This window comes from Eleginops maclovinus, chromosome 2 (assembly GCF_036324505.1).
Source record: "Eleginops maclovinus isolate JMC-PN-2008 ecotype Puerto Natales chromosome 2, JC_Emac_rtc_rv5, whole genome shotgun sequence".
Lineage (NCBI taxonomy): Eukaryota > Metazoa > Chordata > Actinopteri > Perciformes > Eleginopidae > Eleginops > Eleginops maclovinus.
The window spans coordinates 156780-163515 of NC_086350.1; the positions used below are offsets into that span (position 1 = coordinate 156780).

Sequence of the window (6736 nt, forward strand, 5' to 3'; positions counted from 1 at the left end):
CTATAAGACTACTGAACTCCTGAGCTCTGTGAATGTCTACTCACATCTGTTTATAGTACACACATATATATATATATATATGTATATATATATATATATGTATTATACACATCTGTTCATACCTCCTCATTCCACAGAGTAAAGTGTGTAAATACTCTCAATGTATTCCACATCTGTATATATTTCACATCCTCAAATCTGTATTGTTGTTATTGTAAATATTCTTCTCTCTTTTTCACTATTTTATTATCTTATCTGCACCATGTATGTGGAGTTGTTGGAGGAGCATGGGACATAAGATTTTCATTGCCAACATATACGCTGTATCTGCTGTGCATATGACCAATAACACCTTGAAACCTTGAAACCTAGAGAGCAGTAAAGATCAGTAGAGAGCAGTAAAGATCAGTAGAGAGCAGTAAAGAGCAGTAGAGACCAGTAGAGACCAATAAAGAGCAGTAAAGACCAGTAGAGACCAGTAAAGAGCCATAAAGATCAGTAGAGACCAGCAGAGAGCAGTAGAGAGCAATAGAGACCAGTAGAGACCAGTAAAGAGCAGCAAAGATCAGTAGAGACCAGTAGAGAGCAGTAAAGATCAGTAGAGACCAGTAGAGAGCAGTAAAGATCAGTAGAGACCAGTAGAGAGCAGTAAAGATCAGTAGAGACCAGTAGAGACCAGTAAAGAGCAGCAAATACCAGTAGAGACCAGTAGAGAGCAGTACAGATCAGTAGGGAGCAGTAAAGAGCAGTAGAGAGCAGTAAAGAGCAGTAGAGAGCAATAGAGACCAGTAGAGACCAGTAAAGAGCAGCAAAGACCAGTAGAGACCAGTAAAGAGCAGCAAAGATCAGTAGAGACCAGGAGAGAGCAGTACAGATCAGTAGAGACCAGTAGAAAGCAGTACAGATCAGTAGAGAGCAGTAAAGACCAATAGAGACCAGTAGAGACCAGTAAAGAGCAGCAAAGATCAGTAGAGACCAGTAGAGAGCAGTACAGACCAGTAGAGAGCAGTACAGATCAGTAGAGACCAGTAGAGAGCAGTACAGATCAGTAGAGAGCCGTAAAGATCAGTAGAGACCAGCAGGGAGCAGTAGAGACCAGTAGAGACCAGTAGAGAGCAGTAAAGATCAGTAGAGACCAGTAGAGAGCAGTAGAGACCAGTAGAGAGCAGTAGAGACCAGTAAAGATCAGTAGAGACCAGTAGAGAGCAGTAGAGACCAGTAGAGAGCAGTAGAGAGCAGTAGAGCGCAGTACAGATCAGTAGAGACCAGTAGAGAGCAGTAGAGAGCAATAGAGACCAGTAGAGACCAGTAAAGAGCTGTAAAGATCAGTAGAGACCAGCAGAGAGCAGTAGAGACCAGTAGAGACCAGTAGAGAGCAGTAAAGATCAGTAGAGACCAGTAGGGAGCAGTAGAGACCAGTAGAGAGCAGTAGAGACCAGTAGAGACCAGTAAAGAGCCGTAAAGATCAGTAGAGACCAGCAGAGACCAGTAGAGACCAGTAGAGACCAGTAGAGAGCAGTACAGATCAGTAGAGAGCAGTAAAGAGCAGTAAAGATCAGTAGAGACCAGCAGAGAGCAGTAGAGAGCAATAGAGACCAGTAGAGAACAGTAGAGAGCAGTAAAGTTCAGTAGAGACCAGCAGAGAGCAGTAGAGAGCAGTACAGATCAGTAGAGACCAGTAAAGAGCAGTAAAGATCAGTAGAGACCAGCAGAGAGCAGTAGAGAGCAATAGAGACCAGTAGAGAGCAGTTAAGAGCAGTAAAGTTCAGTAGAGACCAGTAGAGAGCAGTAAAGACCAGTAGAGAGCAGTAAAGAGCAGTAGAGACCAGTAGAGAGCAGTTAAGAGCAGTAAAGTTCAGTAGAGACCAGTAGAGAGCAGTACGGATCAGTAGAGAGCAGTAAAGAGCAGTAGAGACCAGTACAGAATGAAAAGGATCGATCTAATGGACTCACTCTTGCAGGCGTTGGTGTTGCGACCCTCAGCAGGTCTCCAGGGCAGGTTGTGGTAGAAGTCCTGACACTGCTCACAGTTCAGACCTTTGGTGTTGTGGTTACACATGCAGTGTCCATGAACCTGCACACAAAGCACCGTCAGGTCTCACTGAATAAAAAACAATTCATAAATCAGATTCAGTTTGTTTGATTGGACTTGTTTCCTTTGATGCTGGTCCACCATCAGACTTGAAGAAAGACTAGCCTCTGATCTGCATAGAGTTTTAGTTTTTTGATGTATTTCTCAGCTTCTGTTTAATGAGAGTTCTAACTGTTTGTGTTCACTGCAGAAACCTTTGATCCATCCAAAGCCAAACTCAGCTTTCTGATTAGGGTTAGGGTACAGTTGGACTTTATTCAAGGGTCAGGGTACAGTTGGACTTTATTCAAGGGTCAGGGTCCCGTTGGACTTTATTCAAGGGTCAGGGTACTGTTGGACTTTCCATGAGGGTCAGGGTGCTGTTGGACTTTCTATGAGGGACAGGGTCCTGTTGGACTTTATTCAGGGGGCAGGGTACTGTTGGACTTTCTATGAGGGACAGGGTGCTGTTGGACTTTCCATGAGGGTCAGGGTGCTGTTGGACTTTCTTTGAGGGACAGGGTGCTGTTGGACTTTCCATGAGGGTCAGGGTGCTGTTGGACTTTCTTTGAGGGACAGGGTGCTGTTGGACTTTCTATGAGGGACAGGGTGCTGTTGGACTTTCTATGAGGGACAGGGTGCTGTTGGACTTTCTATGAGGGACAGGGTGCTGTTGGACTTTCTTTGAGGGTCAGTGTGCTTTTGGACGTGGTTTTGCTGGCTCACCATGCCGTCGCTAGTCTGGTCGGTGCCCTGGACCGGGGCACACTCAGAGGCGTGTCCGTAGCAGAAGCAGTTTCCTCGCACCACCATGTCGAAGACAGCGTAATAATACTTCTCCTTGATCTCCATCCGGGAGTCCAGCAGGTTGTCTCCCAGCGTGTGCAGCTTGGTGAACTTCACCCGCAGGTTGGTGATCTTCAACATGTCTAAACACAAGACACCGTCACTGACGGATAACTGATCAATCATAAACAATAGGTACAAACCAGAAACCCTGGAGAGGGGGCAGTAGTGAGTGAGACTTACTCTGGATTTTGGGGCTGTAGGGGTCTTCAATTCTGAACACCGGGTCCAGGACTCTGAAAATCACCTGCAATAAAGGGGACGTTTAATCAATGGAAGATTAGGCTTTTCTTTAATCCGGGGACATGAGGACAGTACCTCTCCTTCGGTGGACGGCTCGATGTCGGAGTAACGCGAGTCACAGATGACGTCATCGACCTTCTGCATGGGACCCTGGGAGACGGACGGGAACGAGCTCTCACAGTCGTAAGCAAAGTAACGATAAACCTGCCACGTCTTCCCGAAGTCTGGGGACCGCTCGATCAACATGGCAGCGGGTCGGAACGTCTGAGGGGAAAATATACTTAAATATCATGAAAACACTTAACTCAATATCATGAAAACACTTAACTCAATATCATGAAAACACTTAACTCAATATCATGAAAACACTTAACTCAATATCATGAAAACACTTAACTCAATATCATGAAAACACTTAACTCAATATCATGAAAACACTCATGATGAGGTGTGTGTAGTGTGTGTAGACCCACCTTGAAGGTCATGATGAGGTGTGTGTAGTGTGTGTAGACCCACCTTGAAGGTCATGATGAGGTGTGTGTAGTGTGTGTAGACCCACCTTGAAGGTCATGATGAGGTGTGTGTAGTGTGTGTAGACCCACCTTGAAGGTCATGATGAGGTGTGTGTAGTGTGTGTAGACCCACCTTGAAGGTCATGATGAGGTGTGTGTAGTGTGTGTAGACCCACCTTGAAGGTCATGATGAGGTGTGTGTAGTGTGTGTAGACCCACCTTGAAGGTCATGATGAGGTGTGTGTAGTGTGTGTAGACCCACCTTGAAGGTCATGATGAGGTGTGAGTGAAGTTAGGTTAGTGGTATGGTGACGTCCCACCTGAAGAGAGGGTCACCTATGTGAGAGCCCCACCGATGTGGTGTGGTGTTAGGGTTGTGGTTGACCCACCTAAGGTCAAATGAGAGTTGCGATAAGTTGTCACCCACTCAGCAGTAGTGTGTTAGTGTGCCCCGTAGACCCCATCTGTTCAAGGTCTGATGCAGGTGTGTGTCAAGTGTTGTTAGACCACCTCGTGGCCCCACAGGTCTTATGATTGCCCACCGGTCTAGGTGTGCCTAAGGTCTCGTTGTTGTCCCAACCCACGGGCTTACAGGCTCTGCCCCCCCCATGGTCAGTGTGTTCAGGTCTCAGGTGTGTACCCCCACCCTACAGGTCTTCAGTCTGTTGTCCCTCACCAGGTCTTCATGTGCTGTCCCCCCCACCCTCACAGGTCTTCATCTGATGTCCTCAGCCAGTGTTGTCACGGTTGCTGTGTCCCCCCCCGTCCCACCCAGGCTCTTGCAAGTCTCATGTCCCCACCAGGGTTTCGTGAACTTCGGCCCTCCCAGGTTCAGTTGGTGGTGCTGTCCCTCCAGACCTCTGCACGCAGCGTCGGTTCATCTTCCACCAACTACAGTCTTCAATCTGTGACCACCACCCCACGCCCCCCCACGACTGTTGGCTTCAGTCGGTCCCTCACATGTCTTCGTCTTTTCCTCACAGAGGGTTGCTGGGTTCGATCCCAGCCCAAGAGGTCACATGTGGACCGTATTCCTGGGCAAGTTCAGTCTGCTGCCACCCCACTCAGCAGGTCTTCAGCCTGCTGTCCCCCCCCCCTCACCAGGTCTTCAGTCTGTTGTCCCTCACCAGGTCTTCAGTCTGTTTTCCTTCACCAGGTCTTCAGGCTGCTGTCCCCCCCCCCCCCTCACCAGGTCTTCAGTCTGATGTCCCTCACCAGGTCTTCAGTCTGTTGTCCCTCACCAGGTCTTCAGGCTGCTGTCCCCCCCCCCCTCACCAGGTCTTCAGTCTGTTGTCCCTCACCAGGTCTTCAGGCTGCTGCCCCCCCCCCCCCCCCCTCACCAGGTCTTCTGTCTGTTGTCCCTCACCAGGTCTTCAGGCTGCTGTCCCCCCCCCTCACCAGGTCTTCAGTCTGTTGTCCCTCACCAGGTCTTCAGGCTGCTGTCCCCCCCCCCCCCCTCACTAGGTCTTCAGTCTGTTGTCCCTCACCAGGTCTTCAGGCTGCTGTCCCCCCCCCCTCACCAGGTCTTCAGTCTGTTGTCCCTCACCAGGTCTTCAGGCTGCTGTCCCCCCACCCCCTCACCAGGTCTTCAGTCTGTTGTCCCTCACCAGGTCTTCAGTCTGTTGTCCCTCACCAGGTCTTCAGGCTGCTGTCCCCCCCCCCTCACCAGGTCTTCAGTCTGTTTTCCTTCACCAGGTCTTCAGGCTGCTGTACCCCCCCTCCCCTCACCAGGTCTTCAGTCTGTTGTCCTCACCAGGTCTTCTGTCTGTTTTCCTTCACCAGGTCTTCAGGCTGCTGTCCCCCCCCCCCCCTCACCAGGTCTTCAGTCTGTTGTCCCTCACCAGGTCTTCAGGCTGCTGTCCCCCCCCCCCTCACCAGGTCTTCAGTCTGTTGTCCCTCACCAGGTCTTCAGGCTGCTGTCCCCCCCCCCCCTCACCAGGTCTTCAGTCTGTTGTCCCTCACCAGGTCTTCAGTCTGTTGTCCCTCACCAGGTCTTCAGTCTGTTGTCCCTCACCAGGTCTTCAGGCTGCTGTCCCCCCCCCTCACCAGGTCTTCAGTCTGTTTTCCTTCACCAGGTCTTCGGGCTGCTGTCCCCCCCCACCCCTCACCAGGTCTTCAGTCTGTTGTCCCTCACCAGGTCTTCAGTCTGTTGTCCCTCACCAGGTCTTCAGGCTGCTGTCCCCCCCCCCCTCACCAGGTCTTCTGTCTGTTGTCCCTCACCAGGTCTTCAGGCTGCTGTCCCCCCCCCCCTCACCAGGTCTTCAGTCTGTTGTCCCTCACCAGGTCTTCAGGCTGCTGTCCCCCCCCCCCCCCTCACTAGGTCTTCAGTCTGTTGTCCCTCACCAGGTCTTCAGGCTGCTGTCCCCCCCCCCTCACCAGGTCTTCAGTCTGTTGTCCCTCACCAGGTCTTCAGGCTGCTGTCCCCCCCCCCCTCACCAGGTCTTCAGTCTGTTGTCCCTCACCAGGTCTTCAGGCTGCTGTCCCCTCCCCCTCACCAGGTCTTCAGCCTGCTGCCCCCCCTCACCGTTCTCTGACTGCCACCAGGTCTTCAGCCGGTTGTTGAAGGTGGTCACCAGGTTCTCGACTCGATGCCCGCTCGTCTGTCCGGTCAGCTGATCGTAGGGAGTCTCAGAATCACACAGGAAGCACTTCTTCTCCTCCTGGGGGGCCGGGTGGGGGTGGGACAGAGGAGAGAGGGGGGGACAGGGGGGAGATAAAAAGAGACGGGGTTAGTCTGGGAATTCCTCAGATTCCTTTCTGGTCTCAGTCAGAAACAACAAGCTGCAGAAATAAAAAACTTTATTTAAACACCACAGGGACGGTGACTAATAAAACTTTATTTAAACACCACAGGGACGGTGACTAGTAAAACTTTATTTAAACACCACAGGGACGGTGACTAATAAAACTTTATTTAAACACCACAGGGACGGTGACTAGTAAAACTTTATTTAAACACCACAGGGACGGTGACTAATAAAACTTTATTTAAACACCACAGGGACGGTGACTAATAAAACTTTATTTAAACACCACAGGGACGGTGACATAGTAAAACTTTATT

At 50.4% G+C, this 6736-nt stretch overlaps 1 pseudogene; it reads right to left on the bottom strand.

Annotated features, from left to right (window-relative positions):
- LOC134879346 (laminin subunit beta-1-like) overlaps positions 1–6736 on the bottom strand; it is a 42653-nt pseudogene that overhangs the window by 32706 nt on the left and 3211 nt on the right.